The sequence below is a fragment of the Molothrus ater genome, chromosome 17, assembly GCF_012460135.2.
Source record: "Molothrus ater isolate BHLD 08-10-18 breed brown headed cowbird chromosome 17, BPBGC_Mater_1.1, whole genome shotgun sequence".
NCBI lineage: Eukaryota > Metazoa > Chordata > Aves > Passeriformes > Icteridae > Molothrus > Molothrus ater.
In genome coordinates this window covers 2,801,538-2,818,729 of record NC_050494.2, presented here as the reverse complement: position 1 = coordinate 2,818,729, position 17,192 = coordinate 2,801,538, and the positions used below count along the sequence as shown (strand labels likewise).

Genomic DNA, 17,192 nt, shown 5'->3' with positions numbered 1-17,192 from the left:
AACCACACCAGACCAGTGTTATTTTGAAAGCTTCACTTTGGAAAAGTACTGAATTGCTTTGTGGAAAGATACCCTCATTTTAAAAGTATTTGATGGCATTGGCATCATGTTAGTATTGTATCTAAAGTTGGGCTTGTAGCAAGACAGCAACAAATGAGCAAATGAGTGATTTTTTCCCAGGGGAGCCCTTCTGGAGTGCACAGGCTGCTGTGGGTGATCCCCAAAGTGCCACCCCCAAAGTGCCATCCCCCTTGCAGGCAGCCCCTGTGCCCCCTGCCTGGGGAAGCTGACCCCAGTCTGGTTTTCTGCCCAGGGTTTTGTCCCAGCCCTACAGCAGGATCACAGCCCCAGAGCAGAGTAATTGAAGCCTCCTCCAGCCAGGTCTCATGAGCTCTTGGAGGTCTGTTTCTCACCCAAGATTGCTCAGCTACCTTTGGAGGCATAAAAATCAGCAGGATGGCTTCTGTGGTAGTGTTGGAAACAAAAAGGTTTAATAAAAAGCAAAATAACAAACAGAGAAAAACTGATCCAGGTGCAAGAGGTTCTTGTTCTCTTCTTTTCCTGGTAAATTGCTCAGGCAGGATGTTTTGGCTCCTGTCCAATTGGCCATCCTTAAGTTTGAGGTGAAGTCCCCATGGCCTATGAGATGTCTTTTCACCTAAATGAGGAGAGAAACTTCTGGGCATTTTTTCTTTCTTAAGGGGACAAAGGACAGTTTTGTCACTCCATCACAGGGGGCACATTCCTACAGAGCAGAGCCATGGGACACCTGCAGTGCCTGGGGCCAGCACACAGTCCTGGAAAGCAGGGGGCAGCTCAGCTCAGCCTGGGCATCCCCTGGTGCCCCTGGCACTGGGAAGGGAGCTGGCAGCAATCCAGAGTGGGATCCAGTGAAAGGTGTGTGCCTGCTGCACTGACAGCAAAGCTGTTCTCTTGAGCAGCATTATCTCATCTATTTTGCAAATACAAATGTGATAGAAATCTGCAAAATAAGGAATATGCATTAACTTCTGAAAAGTTTTGACTACATATCATTATCTGTAATTTCAGTGCTTTGATTTGCATATTCATAAAAGAAACATGCAGCTCAAATGTGTCAAAGGCTTTCAGATGAGCAGGAGCAAAACCAGCAGACTTGCAGGCTCATTGCTGGAGTAATTGCCAAGACACCTTTGCTTTCCCTGCTGTCAGGGTGATTTTGTGTCCCTGGGCTGGCAAAGCCCTTGCTTTGATCCAGCATGGGTGAGCTCAGCCCCAGGGTGTGAGGAGGAGCTCTGGCTGGGCCTGGTGCTGGTGCCCATGAGAAAGGGAACTCTGCTGGAGAACACAGGGGCCACCAGCACCAGCAAAATGGTTCAGAGCCTTTCCAGCCTGGATGCTGCTTGCCCAGAGCAGCTGGGGCTGCCCCTGGATCCCTGGCAGTGTCCAAGGCCAGGCTGGATGGTGTTTTGCAGAGATAAACAAAACTCCACAACTTTTGTGAAAGTTGTAACGCCGGTATGTTTATTACAGCACTGGACACATGTGGGAATTGTTCCCCTAAAATGACATGTGTACCTCTGGGAACTCCAGATCATTTTTTATTTCCCTCTCAAATACATATGCATGCATGTAGGGGAATAGAATATAAATAAATGAAGGTGGTATAGAATGTAATCTTATCCTCTAAAGAGTTGCAGCTGGGTTAATTATCAAAGATTAGGAGCAGGCCTGATGTTAACAGACCACAGCTGTAGCCAATCAGAAGAGTGTTATAAAAGAGTGGATTGGTGGAACTGGAGTCAGTGGCTGCTGTGAGGATGAGGAAGAGTCAGTGCCCAGAGGAGCTGCCTACAAGAAACATCAAGGAGGTGTGAAACTCTAGCAATATGGAACCCTTGCAATGTAGTGACAACAAATGGTGACCCTGATGTGATTTGGGAGAAATGACCCCGTGCATTTGGGACTAAGCTATAATGACAGCACATGTGATTTCACAATAGGTTCGTACATATTCATTCTGCTGATTTTGAGTGACTCTTGTCACCAGTTCTTCAGAAAGAACTCCTGGGTTGGGTTGCCCTGCTCTGTCTGCCCCCCCTCCTCCCCCCTTATCTCTTGTCCTTCTGCCCTTTGAGAGAACAGGCAGTCAGACCATACAGCAAGCTACAGACTTAACTCAAAGATGTACATTCAACCTGAATCAGAATGGATTTCTACCCTGGAAAATTTCCACTCTGCCTCAATGGGACTTGGAGCACCCTGGGACAGTGGAAGGTGTCCCTGCTCATAGAGAGGGTTGGAATGAGTTTAAGGTCCCTCCCAACCCAACCATTCCCTGATTCTGCTCTGGCTCTGAGCTGGCAGGAGATGCCAGGTGGGTGGGCAGAACCCAGCAAGGTTTGCTTCTCCCCACCTCTATCTGTGGGCACACTCAGGGGTGTTGTGTGTCTCTGATTTTTCAGCCAGGTGACAAAACCAAGCAAACCTGGAGCTGCTGTCCCTGCAGGCAGGGGGGAGGTGGCAGCACCTGTAGCACAGCTGATAACGAGGTGATGAAAGGTGCGGGTTAAAATGGGCTTTGAACTTCTTTCCATGCTTTCAAGCTGCTGAGTAGGTGAAGCCACTGCATCCTGCCACCCTCCGTGCTGCTCTCAGGGTCACTGATGAGATCCCAGTGATTTTGGGGCACCTGTGGCTCATGTCTGAGTGTTTCAATCTTTATAACACCTGAGCTACACCCTTCCCTTCCTTTTCCTCATGCCCTCCATTTACAGAGGAAGAACTCCCAGAGGTGGGCATGGGGTCTGTCACTGGGATCAGTTCTGCTCCATTTGCATCTTGCAGTTCATTGTCCCATTCCAGCTTTAGCCCCTGCAGTCCCACCCTGCTTGTTTTTCTCTCTCCAGCCCACGGTGTTTGTGCTCTTGGGGCTGAGATTTGGATCGTTTGTCCTTGGTGCCCAGCTGGAGCAGGAATTGTTTTGTCTCCCTGCTCTGTGCACAGAGCTCACCATCCCCTCATATGAAGCCCAGACCCACACACTGAAGCAGCACAGACTCTGAGAAATATGAAAGCTAAAACCTGAAGCATCATGTTCAGCCTTTGCAGCTGGAGTGGGGCAGGTCCAGCTCAGCCCTTTCCCCTTGCAGGGCTCAGCTCTGCAGCCCCTGGGAACCTTTTTGCCCCAGCTGCTCCTGGGGTGCCAGGGAGGCTGCAGTGGGATGATGCAGCAGCCAGGATCCCAGCCAGGCACTTGTACCCAGCTCCAGCAGCACCCACTGGCTCAGACATTGTCAGGACACTGGAGCAATGCCCGTTGCTGTGGAAAGAAAGCAGGTGTGGCAGCAGGAAGAGGGGAAAATGTTATTTTTCAATTTCCCTCTGACATTTTTTCAGGCGGGGAGCAGTTACGTTTTTTAACAACAGAGAGCAAAGCAGAGTTGACAAGCTCAAATATACCCTGGGCTTCAATCTTGGTTTGGGTGGAGAGTGTGAAGTTTTGCTTGTAAAAATAAAATATTCTGGTTTTGAAAGCTTAACCCTTCCCACCTCCCAGCCAGCAGAGAGTTAACCCTCAGCTTGGGGCTTTAGTTCTGGCACTAAAGCATCTCCTGTCCTGAGGGATCCCAGGTCTGGAGGGAAGTCCAGACTCTGGCATCACCTCAGGGAAGTCCCCCTGTAACCCCCATCCTACTGCAGCCTCCCTGGCACCCCAGGAGCAGCTGGTACCCCAAAATCAGCAGCTGGGGCAAAAAGGTTCCCAGGGACTGCAGAGCTGAGCCCTGCAAGGGGAAAGGGCTGAGCTGGACCTGCCCCACTCCAGCTGCAAAGGCTGAACATGATGCCTCAGGTTTAGCTTTTATATTTTTCTCAGATTTTGTGCTGCTTTAGTGTGTGGGTCTGGGCTTCACATTATGGGATGGTGAGCTCTGTGCACAGAGCAGGGAGACAAAAGAATTCCTGCTCCAGCTGGGCACCAAGGACAAATGATCCAAATCTCAGCCCAAGAGCACAAACACCGTGGGCTGGAGAGAGAAAAACAAGCAGGGTGGGACTGCAGGGGCTAAAGCTGGAATGGGACAATGAACTGCAAGGTGCAAATGGAGCAGAACTGATCCCAGGGACAGACCCCGTGCCTGGCCGTGCATTTTGGGGCCATTTTGGTTCATCTTGGGTGCAACCCTGGCTGGGCTCTTGTGCTGCCCAAGGTGGATCCATGGAGGAGATCCTTTGAATAAATCCCTGCTTTATTCTTTAGCTCTGTCCAGTCTCTGCTCTAGGGCAGCCCTCACAGGGCATCAAACCCATCCCTGAACACAGAGGGGCTGCTGCTCCCCCTGCCTTACAGGGCTCAGCACTTTCTTTTTCCAAGCAGATGTGAAGTCTCTCCTCTGACCAGTGGCCACTTACTTCTGTAAGGCAAAAAATAAACCTTTGGTTTTAAAGAGAAGACTGAAAATGGAAATGCTGCATGTTCAGAAAGCAAAACCAAGCACCCAGAGCTGAAGAAGTGTGACTGCAAATACAGGCTTTTCTTGTCATTCACACTATGGGTGTCACAAGTGAGGATTTCTGAGCATTTATCAGCTCCAGGGTACCAAGCTGTGCCTGAAGCTGCTGGGACCAGGGACTGGAGGGTCACTGAGCTGTGAGAAACTGGGCCAGGGATGTGCCCAGTGCAGTGGGGCCTCCCTTGGCTACAAGAAGGAAATTGAGGGGTTGGAGAGTGTCCAGGGAAGGGTCTGGAGCCCCAGGAGAGGCTGAGGGAGCTGGGCAGGGGCTCAGCCTGGAGAAAAGGAGGCTCAGGGGGGACCCTGTGGCTCTGCACAGCTCCTGACAGGAGGGGACAGCCAGGGGTGGGTTGGGCTCTGCTCCAGGGACAGGGGCAGAGGGAACGGCCTCGGGCTGGGCCAGGGGAGGTTTAGATTGGCTATCAGGGAACATTTCTTCATGGAAGGGGTGGTCAGGCAGTGGAACAGCTGCACAGGGCAGTGGTGGAGTCCCCATCCCTGGAGGTGCTCAGGGTGTAGATGTGGCCCTGGGGACATTAGTTAATGGTGAACACCCTTGGCTTGGGCTGGATGACCTTGGAGGACTTTTCCCACCTGGGTGGCTCCATGGCTGTGGGGTGCAGGGGGCAGGATGGGCTACAGGGTGCAACAGCCCAAATCTGCCCTCCCTGGCCCATGGTCCTGTTGGACCTTGTCCTACTCCACAGGACAGGATCACCTTCCCCAACACCAGCTGCTGCTCTGCCCCTTTGCCCGTCTTCTGTCTTGACCTTTTCACCTCCTTTGGCCCTTGGACAATGCCCAGGTGTCAGAACCCAGCACATTCCTCTGGCTGCCCTGGAGGACTCCAGACCCTGGCAGGGGCTCAGAGAGCTTGGCATGGAGTCAAAGACACCCGTGCCTTTGATTTTAACCCATGGAAACAATTACCAACTTTGTGCAAAGATGTACAAGCCACAAGGGTTTGAGTAGAATGACAGTGAATTTGTCACAGGGTGAAAATGTAGAATTCTGGGGTTTTTAGAATGGGGGTTCAAGAAGCAAGATGGAGGAATCTGGGCATGTCCTGCCCTTCTTCTCCTTCTTCTTGTCCTCCATCTTCTGCTGTGATGGTGAAACCCAGGTTCTCTTATTCACTCCCAAGTTTCCAAGAAGAACCCTTCACCCACTCCTTCCTTTTCCTGTGTCCCTGGAGAGCAGCTCCTCCATGGGATCCCACGGTGACAGGGACACTCCCTGACACCCCTGACAGTCCTAGAGCACAGATCTGCTGCCACAGGTGCCACATCCAGGTTCTCTGAGTCTGATCCCTGCATCTATTTTGGCCACTCACCTGTTTCCGTTACAAATAATCACACATGACATCTTGCAATAAATTGCAAAGAAAAGAATTCAAAAGCTTTTGTTCAAATGAACCATTTCTTTCAAATGAAAGAGTGGTGTTTTCATTGAGCTTTCAGCAGCAGAAGGAGGAAAAAAAAGCACATTCAAGAGCTTTTGAAACCAAGAAAGTTCATATTAAAGCAGCAAACAGACCAGGGACTGGAAAGTGGCATCAGCTGAGCACCAACCTCCCCTCCATGGGCCCATCCCAGGACTCCAAAGGCAAAGGAAAGGATCTGGTGTGTAGCTACATCCTGCAAGCCAAGGGCTTGGACAGCCAGTGCTCCTCATTCCTGCCTGAAACCAGCATTCCTGGGTGCCCTTTCCAACTATTTCTTGCTGGTCTTTGTGTTCTCTGAAGCTGCTTGAGCCTCCAGCACTTCCATCCAGGGCTGCAGTTCATGCAGCAGAAGGAACTGGTCCAGCTGGCAGTGGGAACAATCCAAATTGTCATTTAAAAAATAATTTCCAATTTATTCCCTTCTCTGTGCAGCTCAGATGGGAGTTAAATTGATTTTTTTACACTGCCTTCATTTAATGTACACAGCTCTCACTCTCTCTCTCTCTGCATCAGTGGAAGGAACCTATGAAAATCAGTTAAATAAACACATCTGTGCTCAGAGCCCTGCAAACACAGAGTGGGGAAACCAGGGGGGTTGGCAGAGTCCAGAGCTCCAGCTGTGGAAGGGTTTGAGGACATCACACCCAGAGCAAGTGATAATCCCAACCCTGATCAGCTCCAGGGGTGGGATTCCCTCTGGTGAGACAGAGCTGCCTCCAGCTCCAGGATCCCCAGTGTGAGCAGGGCATGGAACAGTTGGAGCAACCCAGAGGGGGCCACAAAGTTCATTAGAGGGATTGCTGAGATGAAAGGCTGAGGGGATTGAAGTTCAGGCTGGAAAAGAGATTTTTGGGGTAATTTAATTGTGATCTTCCTCTGCCTGAAGGGAGCCTGCAAGAAAGAGAGAGACTCTTGACAGGGGCCTGCAGGGACAGGACAAGAGAGGATGGCTTCACACAGAGAGTCGGTTTAGATTGGATATTAGGAAGAAATTCTTTACTCAGAGGGTGGTAGAACCCTGGCACAGGGTGCCCAGAGAAGCTGGGGCTGCCCTTGGATCCCTGGATGTCATTGGATGGGGTTTTGGGTGACCTCAGAGCTCTGATGGCCCTCTTGGAAGAGGATAATGCCTGGAGCTGCTCCCATTGCCCTGGAGAATCAAGGAGAGGTTTCAACCCAAGGTCTCAACCCAAGGCTTTTGGACTTTTCTGCTTGGAGAAACACGATGGCACTTTGTGGGTGGATGGATGGATGGATGGATGGATGGATGGATGGATGGATGGATGGATGGATGGATGGATGGATCTGGGTTGTTATAGTGACAGCATGGACTGAAAGAAGGTGCTCCATAGATGGGGCTGTCCAGACACTGTACAGCCTCCAGGGAGACTGGAAGAGCAGAAGCATCACCCCTGGACTTGCCCCCCTGGAACTCCAGGAGTTATGCAGGCAACAATGGATGTTTAGAGGGAGTTGAGAAGAACACAAAGCTCCTTTTTTGGGGCCTGTTTTCTGTACTGACTCTAAGTGTTTGTTTGGATGAAGACCACGCTCCCAGAGGTATGGACCTAATGGTTCTCAAGGAGCCACCATCTCTTTGCTGATGGCTCATAAAACTCAGCTATTCAACCACCAGGAAAGCATGAACAGAGGCTTCATAAAGGCACATTTCCAATATACAAAAAAAAATTAATGAATTTGTCCGGTCTCCTGCCTGTAAGACACATTAATTTCAATAGACAGCACTCAAGGCTTTAAGAGCCAGTGCTGCAGAGGGTGGACAGAGTGAAAGCAAAGGAGAGTAAACAGAAGAGAGATTTCTAAGTGCCCATGACATTTGTTCAAATACTTTATTTCAATCAGCTTAAAAGGGAAACATAAAGCTGAGCTTGCTCCTAGGGAAGGGAATGAAATTGAAAACCAAGTAATGCACTGAGAGCAATTCAAAGGGAGCTGAGAGGCACCATCTGCTGCAGAGAGGGCACAGGCAGCCCCAACAAGGGTTTTGCTCTTCTCATGATATTTTTGTCTCCAAACTCCATCTCTCATTGTCTGGAGAAGAGAAGCCACTCCAAAAAGAAACGTCTGAGCAGCACCTGGGAGAGTTTCACCTGCACAGAATGAGGAATTTCACATTTACTTTGCCAAATCCTTGGGGGTGAGGGTCCAGGCCAGACCCTGCTCCTCAGGAGACCATCCTGGGTTCAAAGCTTGTGTCTGATTCAGTCCAGAAACACCAAGAACCATTAGCAGGAAAAACGGGGGGGAAAAAACCAAGAACTGAAATATCCTCTCAGGAAAGGTGTGAAATTCCACTTCAGGGCTAAAAATTCTCCTTTCCCATTCTCCAGCCTCTTCCATGAGCACACTGAGGGGAGGAGCAGTGGGTGATGTCTGATCTGGGTGCCCTTTCCTGGGCAAAACCGCCTGGTTCCACTGGGAAGGAAGATTTGGTGAAAGCTGCTCTGATCCAATCCCAATCCCTCAAAATCCCCTCTGCAATTCCCATCACAGCCCCACCATGTCAAGGCAGGGCTCTGCCCCCAGGGCATCAAACCACAGCTCCAAGGCAGATAATGAAGTAGAAAAGTGGATTTTGGGGCAAAGTGATACCTGTGGCTTGGTTTCCAAGGGAAATTGTGATTTTTTTTGTTTTGTTTGAAAAATAGAAACCAGTCAAGCTGATGAAGAGAGAAGGCTTTTTGTGACCACAGTAGCCTGTGGGGTAAAAAGTGTATTTGTTCAGCAATGTAATTTACTTTTAGTAACAGAAGAGAAAGGTGAGGCTATTGATTTATCATTATTTTCTATTTGTTTGCTCCTTTTTTACATCCATTTCACTCCCTGGGTTTCCTTTATCTGAAAGCTGTGTCTGACAGGACCCAACACATTCAGCATTTCTATAAATATGTAAATATAAGATCTGTATGTGTAAACACACCCGCATAAATCAAACGGTAATGATGTGTGTATCTATATTTGTGTACATATCAAAGCTAAATTATCTCCAATTTATCCAATGCCCTTTCTATCTCCTATGTGCTTCCTATGTATATACAGTCTTCATATTAATATGAAAACAGCACCTATGAGGAAAACAGATCAAAGACTAAAGAGCCTTCCTGGTGGATAAGTCACTCCTAATTCCTTAATTTCTTTCTGCTTGTTCCCCAGAGCAAGCAGTAGAAGGTACATAAATAAGTCTGCAGATGTTTATTTAACCTCCTTGTTCAGCCAGTTTTTGTGGGGTTTGTATCTGAGATAGCTGCATTGGTGCCAGGAGGAGTCTGTGGTTATCCCAGGAGCTGGGGCTTTGGTCCTGATCCAGAGCAAACCTTGGAATCAGGAGCAGGAAAATAAGGATGCACCAAGCAAGGGAAAGGCTAAGAGGAATTAAAACATCCCAGGGAGATCTTGAGCTGAGTGGTCCTTGAGATGAATTTTCCTTGAGCTGAATTTTTTCACCTTCCCCTTCCCCCCTGCACAGAATTAATGCTTCCCTGGCTGCAAGGAAAGTAAAGCAGAGGAGAAAATTCCCCCTCTTGGTTAAAATTTGGGAGATTCCCAGCAGTACACTGAGATCCAGATTTTGTCCCAAAGGAAGTCCTGGGGTCTCTGCTGCCCCCTCCACTCTCTGCCCATCTCCCAGAAGTTTTTAGTGGAGGGAGGGGGAAACTCCTCCCATAAAGGGAAGCCCAGGGTGTGCAGTGTTTGGTGCCATCAAATACTCAAAGGGCCAAATGCTCCTTCTGGAAATGGGCACAGGAACACAAAAAACCAGCGAGGTCAGCTCAGATGATGCCTGAGCATCTTGAGCCTAAAACCTGCAGCTCATTCTGGCTCTTTTCAGGATTTAGCAGTGCCCCAGCCAGGCTGAAGCTCTGGATTCATCACAGAATCATCCCAGAAGGGTTTGGGTTGGAAGAGATCTTAAAGATCATCTCATTCCACCCCCATGGGCAGGGACACCTTCCTCTAGCCCAGACTGATCCAAACCCCATCCAGCCTGGCCTTGGGCACTGCCAGGGATCCAGGGACAGCCTCAGCTGCTCTGGGCACTCTGTGCCAGGGTTCAACCATACTCACAGCCAGGAATTCCATCCCAGTCTCCCATCCATCCCTGCCCTGTGGCAGTGGAAACCATTCCCTGTGTCCTGTCCCTCCATCCCTTGTCCCCAGTCCCTCTCCAGCTCTCCTGGAGCTCCTTTAGGCCCTGGAAGGGGCTCTGAGCTCTCCCTGGAGCCTCTTTTCCTCCGGGCTTTCCCAGCCACAGCTGCTGTTCCCCTCCAGGCCCATCTGTCCTGGGCAGCAGTGGGACCATCTGCAGTGAGACCCCACCAGCCTCAATTTCTCCTCAGTGACCGGCAGGATCCAAAACTGGGGCTCAGCAGAGCCAATTTCCCATGAGCAGGGCAGCAGCAGCAGCGGAAGAGCAGCAGTGCAGCAGCAACAGAAACAGCAGTGCAGCCAGCAGCAGCAGTGCAGCGGCAGAACAGCAGCAGTAGTGCAGAAGAACAGCTGCAGCAGCAGCCGTGCAGGAGCAGCAGTGCAGAAGAGCAGCAGTGCCACAGCAACAGTGCAGCAGCAGCCAAGCAGCAGTGAAGAGGAGTAGCCGTGCAGCTGCAGCAGCATCAGAGCAGCAGCAGCAGTGCAGCCGTGCAGCAGTGGCCATGCAGCAGTGCAGAGGAGCAGCCGTGCAGCAGTAGCAGCAGCAGTGCGTGAGCAGCAGTGCGTGAGAAGCAGCTGTGCAGCAGCAGCCGTGCAGCAGTGCAGCAGCCATGCAGCAGCAGCCGTGCAGCAGCAGCCGTGCAGCAGCAGCCGTGCAGCAGTGCGTGAGCAGCAGTGCGTGAGCAGCCGTGCAGCAGCAGCCATGCAGCAGCCATGCAGCAGCCATGAAGCAGCCATGAAGCAGCCATGCAGCAGCAGCCGTGCTGCAGCAGCAGCCGTGCATGAGCAGCGGTGCATGAGCAGCGGTGCATGAACAGCAGTGCAGCAGCTGCAGCAGCAACTGTGCACGAGCAGCAGCAGTGCAACAGCAGCCGTGCAGCAGCAGCCGTGCAGCAGCAGCAGTGCAGCAGCAGCAGTGCAGCAGCCATGCAGCAGCCATGCAGCAGCAGCAGTGCAGCAGCAGCAGTGCATGAGCAGCAGCAGCCATGCGTTAGCAGCCATGCGTTAGCAGCCGTGCAGCAGTCCAGCAGCAGCAGTGCACGAGCAGCAGTGCACGAGCAGCAGTGCACGAGCAGCAGTGCACGAGCAGCAGCAGCAGCAGCCATGCAGCAGCAGCAGTGCACGAGCAGCAGATGCCGCGGGATGCGGAGCGCTGGAGCTGCCGCACGCCGCGAGCTCCCCCTGCAGCGCCCAGGGCACGGCGGCTGCGGGACCGAAGCCAAAATCGCGGCTCGGAGCCCAAACCCGCCCCTGCCATTGTCGCGGGGCCAGGGCGGAGCACGGGTGCCCCGGGGGGGCAGGAGATGCTCGCGGGGTCTCCAGCCCCTCTCCATCCCATTCGCTGCGCCCGTTTTTCAGCAGGATCCAAAGGAACAGCAGCCAGAGCTGCGGGCTCTGCTGAGGGGACCCTCAGTGAGGGTGACAGGGACAGACCAAGCCCCCACATCCCCCTGCTGCCACCTGCCTCCAGCTGCCACCGTCCTGCCCTGGCCAAGGTGCAGTGTAAACTGGGCTTATTTTGCACTCTGTGTCCATAGATCTGATGGAAGGGGGAAAACCACTGATATTTCGGGATGTCTTTTTCAGAAACAGAAGTTTCCAAAATTTCCAGAGCCCTGGGATCATTTTAGCTGAACTCTGGCCCATTGCTGGTGGCTTTGGATGCAATTCTGGATTTGCTCTCTAATGGAGAAGGGAGCTATTTATGTATTTATATATTTATAGATCTGCTGGGCTGTGCTGGGCATTGACATCATCCTGGAGCCAAGAACCTCAATTCCTGATTTGGGCTAAAATGCCATGGACATCATGGATATCAGAGCCACCCCACAAGGGAAAAGGGCAGGCTGAGGAGGTTGGAAATCATGGCCAGAGGAAATCCCCCTTGACTGCAGGATATGGAGGTGGGGCTGGAGCCCAGGTTATAGGGCTGGGATTCCTCAGCTCCCTGGTCCCGGTGTTTTGGTGGGAATGTGAGCAAAGCCACACCAGCACAGGGGATGCTGGACATGCAGTGGCACTGCCAGGGGCTCTGCAGGCAATTTGTGCTTCTCTTGCTTCCTTCTAAACATAAAGGTTGTGGGAATTACCATCCTTCACCCTCAGTGCCCTGAGCTGGGACAGCATCCCTGGGTGGGGATGGCTGTGGGGTGGTGCAGCCAAGCTGCAGTGCCCAGCTCCTGTGCTATCCCTGGCTATCAAGAGATCCAAGATATTTCCTCCAAGATATCCATGGGATGAGTTCTCCCTGCTGCAAGGATATCCAGCCTTGTGAGGGCTGCCCTAGAGCAGAGACTGGACAGAGCTAAAGAATAAAGCAGGGATTTATTCAAAGGATCTCCTCAATGGATCCACCTTGGGCAGCACAAGAGCCCAGCCAGGGCTGCACCCAAGATGAACCAAAATGGCCCCAAAATGCACGGCCGGGCACGGGGTCTCTCCCTGGGATCAGTTCTGCTCCATTTGCATCTTGCAGTTCATTGTCCCATTCCAGCTTTAGCCCCTGCAGTCCCACCCTGCTTGTTTTTCTCTCTCCAGCCCACGGGGTTTGTGCTCTTGGGGCTGAGCTTTGGATCATTTGTCCTTGGTGCCCAGCTGGAGCAGGAATTGTTTTGTCTCCCTGCTCTGTGCACAGAGCTCAGCATCCCCTCATATGAAGCCCAGACCCACACACTGAAGCAGCACAGAATCTGAAAAATATAAAAGCTAAACCTGAGGCATGAGACAGAGGGTTTTCTCTGGGCAGCAGATTACTCCAACCCCAGGTCTGTGCTCTCCCCTGGACAGCAGGGGCACAGAGTGCCAGCAGCATCCAGGGATGCATCTCCCTTCCCTCAGCACTCAGGTGAAGCCAGAAATATTTCCAGGTGTTTTTCCAGGAGAGATTTCCTGGGACAGTGCTGCCAGCCTGCCCTGGGTGGGTGTGGGCATGGCAGGGTCACCACAGGCAGTGTGCAGCAGCAGGAGGAAGGAGAAATAGCTCACAGACTCATTGAATCACAGAACAGCCTGAGGTGGAAGGGACCCACAAGGATTATGGGATTCCAGCTCCTAACCCTGCACAAAACTCCAAGGATCCCACCCTGTGACCCATTAAGGCATCCCAGCAGCAGAGGTGTCACAGCAGGAAGGATGCAGCCTGTGGTTTTAGGTCAATTTTTTCCCTTTTTCTCCCCATTCCTAGGTCAGGTTCCCCCCTCCCCAGGGCAGAGAGCACCCACAAGAGGATTCAGGCTGGGGTACCCCAAGGGGGTGTTTTTACCCCATACCTCAGTGCTGTCAGCAGGCAGGACCCTGAGATGCCCCAGACTGACCCCCCAAACCCAGAGAGAGCCATGAAACAGCCCCAAAGCTCTGAGCAGCCCCAGCACTCACCGGCTCCTGAGGCTGCCAGGATATCTCTCCCTGCCCTGTGCTCCAGATCTGCTCCTCCCTGGACAGTCCTGCAGCCACCAGGACACAAACTGTCCCTTGTCTGGGTGGGCCAGGGCATGAGGACATGGAGGTCCAGCTGCTCCACACAGCAGCAAGGTGATTTTCCCAGGGTATCCCTCCCACACCAGGCAGGTTCAGACACCTGCACTTTTCCACTGAGGAGGTCACCCCAGCCTCCTGCAGGGTACAAAACCCTGGGTATCCTGTAGGGGAAAATACAGCTTTTTTCTTCTCTCTCTTTTTCCAAAGTTTTCTGCAAACACATCCTTTTTTCAGCACTGGGGAAATGCTGACTCGCCAGCACTGGTTTTTAGCCCATTTACAAAATTCAAACCCAGGAGAAGTTCAGCCAACATGCTTGTTCTCCATGATTTTCTCTTTGCCAAAAGCTCAAAGCTTTCCCCCAAAGCTGCTGCAGCTCACAGGAGTGCACATGTCCCTGCAGTGCAGGGGGCTGTGATACCATGGGGGTGTCCCTGCTGGCACTGGAGCTTTGCCTGATGCCACCACACCCCAGCAGGGACCCAGGGCTCCCCTGCAGCCCAGCCTGCCCTGCACCAGCCCAGCCCCTCCATCTCCAGCCCTTTCCAATGGATGTGCAGGGCTCCAGGTGCACAGCAGGGCTCAGCTCATCCTCAGCTCCCCCAGGCATGGTGTGCATAGAACACAGTTATAGAACAATTGTGGTTTTTACTCCAACATTTCCTTACAGACAAGTGCCAAAACATTTACGTTTGAAGGAGGATCACACATGGACAAGGACATTACAGGAATTTTGCCAAAGGTTTTCATCCCTTGGGATATTTGGAATGTGGAGGAGCTGGAGGCAGCTTCTGGATCACAGAATTTCCTGAGCTGGAAGGGATGCCTCAGGTTTGAGCTTTTATATTTTCCAGATTCTGTGCTGCTTTAGTGTGTGGGTCTGGGCTTCATATGAGGGGATGGTGAGCTCTGTGCACAGAGCAGGGAGACAAAACAATTCCTGCTCCAGCTGGGCACCAAGGACAAATGATCCAAATCTCAGCCCAAGAGCACAAACACCGTGGGCTGGAGAGAGAAAAACAAGCAGGGTGGGACTGCAGGGGCTAAAGCTGGAATGGGACAATGAACTGCAAGGTGCAAATGGAGCAGAACTGATCCCAGGGACAGACCCCGTGCCCGGCCGTGCATTTTGGGGCCATTTTGGTTCATCTTGGGTGCAGCCCTGGCTGGGCTCTGGTGCTGCCCAAGGTGGATCCATGGAGGAGATCCTTTGAATAAATTCCTGCTTTATTCTTTAGCTCTGTCCAGTCTCTGTTCTAGGGCAGCCCTCACAGGGCATCAGAAGGGCCCACAAGGTCAGCAAAGAGCAGCTCCTGCTGTGCCCATGGGCTGCCTCCCCATCCTCCTGCCAGGGCTGTGTTCCCATCCCTACCTGTGAAGGTGGCAGAACTGCTGGCATCACTTCCTGGGCCCCTCTGGCTCGTTCTTCACTTTGCTGCACCATATTTCATCATCCACCTCACTGAAATGTATATTTCCCTTTTAAGAGCTCTCCTAGAATAATATATTTTTTTATTATCGTGACAGTGAGGGCTCCTGTTGCCATGGCTACATGCCCTTTGCTGGAGCAGGAGCTTTCTGGGTATTGGAAATTCTGCAATTTTTCCTGATCTACATGTTTTGATTTTATTTTATTTTAATTTGATATTTATTCCCATTATCATCTGCTGAAACAACAGGTCATTTATATTGCATATGGATGTGTCACCAGTACAGCAAAGCCTTCAGAAATGACCTCTGCTTTCAGAAGGAATTATTTTGGGGAGGAAAAGATCTCCCATGCAGCATTGATAAAACATAATATAACAAAACCACAGGAACTCTGAATAGGTCTCATCTGTATCTCACCACATTTTACATTAAATCCCATTTCTGGACTCCTGAATGAGTGTTATAAAGCCAAGCCAAATTTTCTGTGCTTTTCATCTCATTGCTGTAAAACAAACCTTTATCTTCTGGTTGTCAATTGAGCCCCACTCTGGACTGAGCCTCTTGAAACCTCATTTATTTGAGAACACGTGGAGGGAAATTAAATGGATGTATTAAATTGAGATACAGATGGATGGATGGATGGATGGATAGATAGATAGATAGATAGATAGATAGATAGATAGATAGATAGATAGATAGATAGATAGATAGATAGATATAGAACAATTCTGGGTTTTACTCAATTCGGTTTTTTATTCCAGCATTTCCTTACAGACAAGTGCCATAACATTTACATTTGGGAAGGGATCACACATGGACAAGGACATTACAGGAACTTTCCCAAAGGTTTTTATCTCCTGGGATATTTCATGGAGCAGGATTGTGCTCTCCTTCTGCTCTCAACACACACTGGGAGGGAGCAGGCATGTGCCCATTATACAGAAAGGGAAACTGAGGCACAAAGCCAACCCATCCCTGCTCCCAAAGATGAGTAGCAGAGCTGGAGTGAAAAATCTGAATTTCTGCTGAATTTTTCCCCAGTGTTTTTAGTAAGAGCATCCAAAGCACTGCCTCCTTGTCTCCTGGTGAGGAGGATGGTCCAGGTGTCTCCTGTGGGTTCTTTTCCCTGTTTTATCAGGACCAGGGATGCTGCATGAGACACATTTGCTTCCCTCCCTCTGTACTCTCAGCTTTTATTGCATTTTATTTTTAACTAAAAATAGTAGAAATAAGAGAGCAAATAGTCCAGAAACTTGAAGATTTGCCTAGAGAAAGGCAAAATGTTTTTTACTGAAGTCTCAAAAGGAAGCAGGTGAAGTGAAGCACTGGGTGGATTTAGCTGAGCACACAGGAGAGTGCTGGGAGGGGAGGAGAAGCTCCTGGAGAGTGTGTGATGGCAGGGAAACAGCAGCTGGGGAAGGGAAATGGGGCCCAGCCCAGGAAAAAAATGGGAATATCCTCACCTGGGGATGGGAAATGAGGGAAAAGGAGTTTATATCCCCACCTCAGCCTTGTGGAGAGGCAAGGAATGGAGGCAGGGAGAGGCAAAGGGAGGTGCCAAAGGGGCTGAGGAACAGCTCCAGCTGCACTGAGGCCCCACCTGGGCACAGCATCTCCCTGCCCACACCACCCTGCCCTGGGTCCCCACAACGAGCTGCACCAAGGGAAATACAGGCTGGAGACTGGGAAAAAGCTTTTCATGGAAAGAGTGAGAAAGTTCTGGAATGGCTGCCCAGGGAGGTGGTGGAGTCCCCATCCCTGGGGGTGTTTAACAAAGCCTGGATGTGGCACTGGGTGCCAGGGTTGAGTTGAGGGCTTGGGGCTGGGTTGGACTCAGTGATCTTGAGGTCTCTTCCAGCCTGGTCATTCTGGGAATTCTGTGATTTCTGTGAGTTCTGTGAGTTCTGTGAACAAGGAGATTCCCACCCAAGGACACAGCTGAAAACTTCCCCCACCAGCTGCCCTGTTATTTTGGGGAGACTCTCCCAGAGAATGTCACAAGTTAGAACATCTTCCCCCAGTTTTCTTTGCCTCCAATTCCAACAGGAGAAGAGGGTTATCCATGACTCATTTCTCCTGCCATCCATGAGACTCCACAGCATGTCCTGTTCCCATGGAGATGTCACATGAGCCACCTGGAAGGGACCCAGCACCCAGCACTGGGGAGGCAGAAAAGGAGG

At 51.1% G+C, this 17,192-nt stretch overlaps 1 long non-coding RNA gene across 1 annotated transcript; it reads right to left on the bottom strand.

Annotated features, from left to right (window-relative positions):
* Window positions 1–469: 469 nt before the first annotated feature.
* On the bottom strand, window positions 470–15,000 carry LOC118694411 (uncharacterized). The gene is made up of 2 exons (XR_004981427.1): window positions 14,954–15,000; window positions 470–658 (listed from the first exon to the last, which is right to left on the bottom strand). It is a non-coding gene; the product is annotated as an uncharacterized LOC118694411 (long non-coding RNA).
* Between the last annotated feature and the right edge of the window lie 2,192 nt (window positions 15,001–17,192).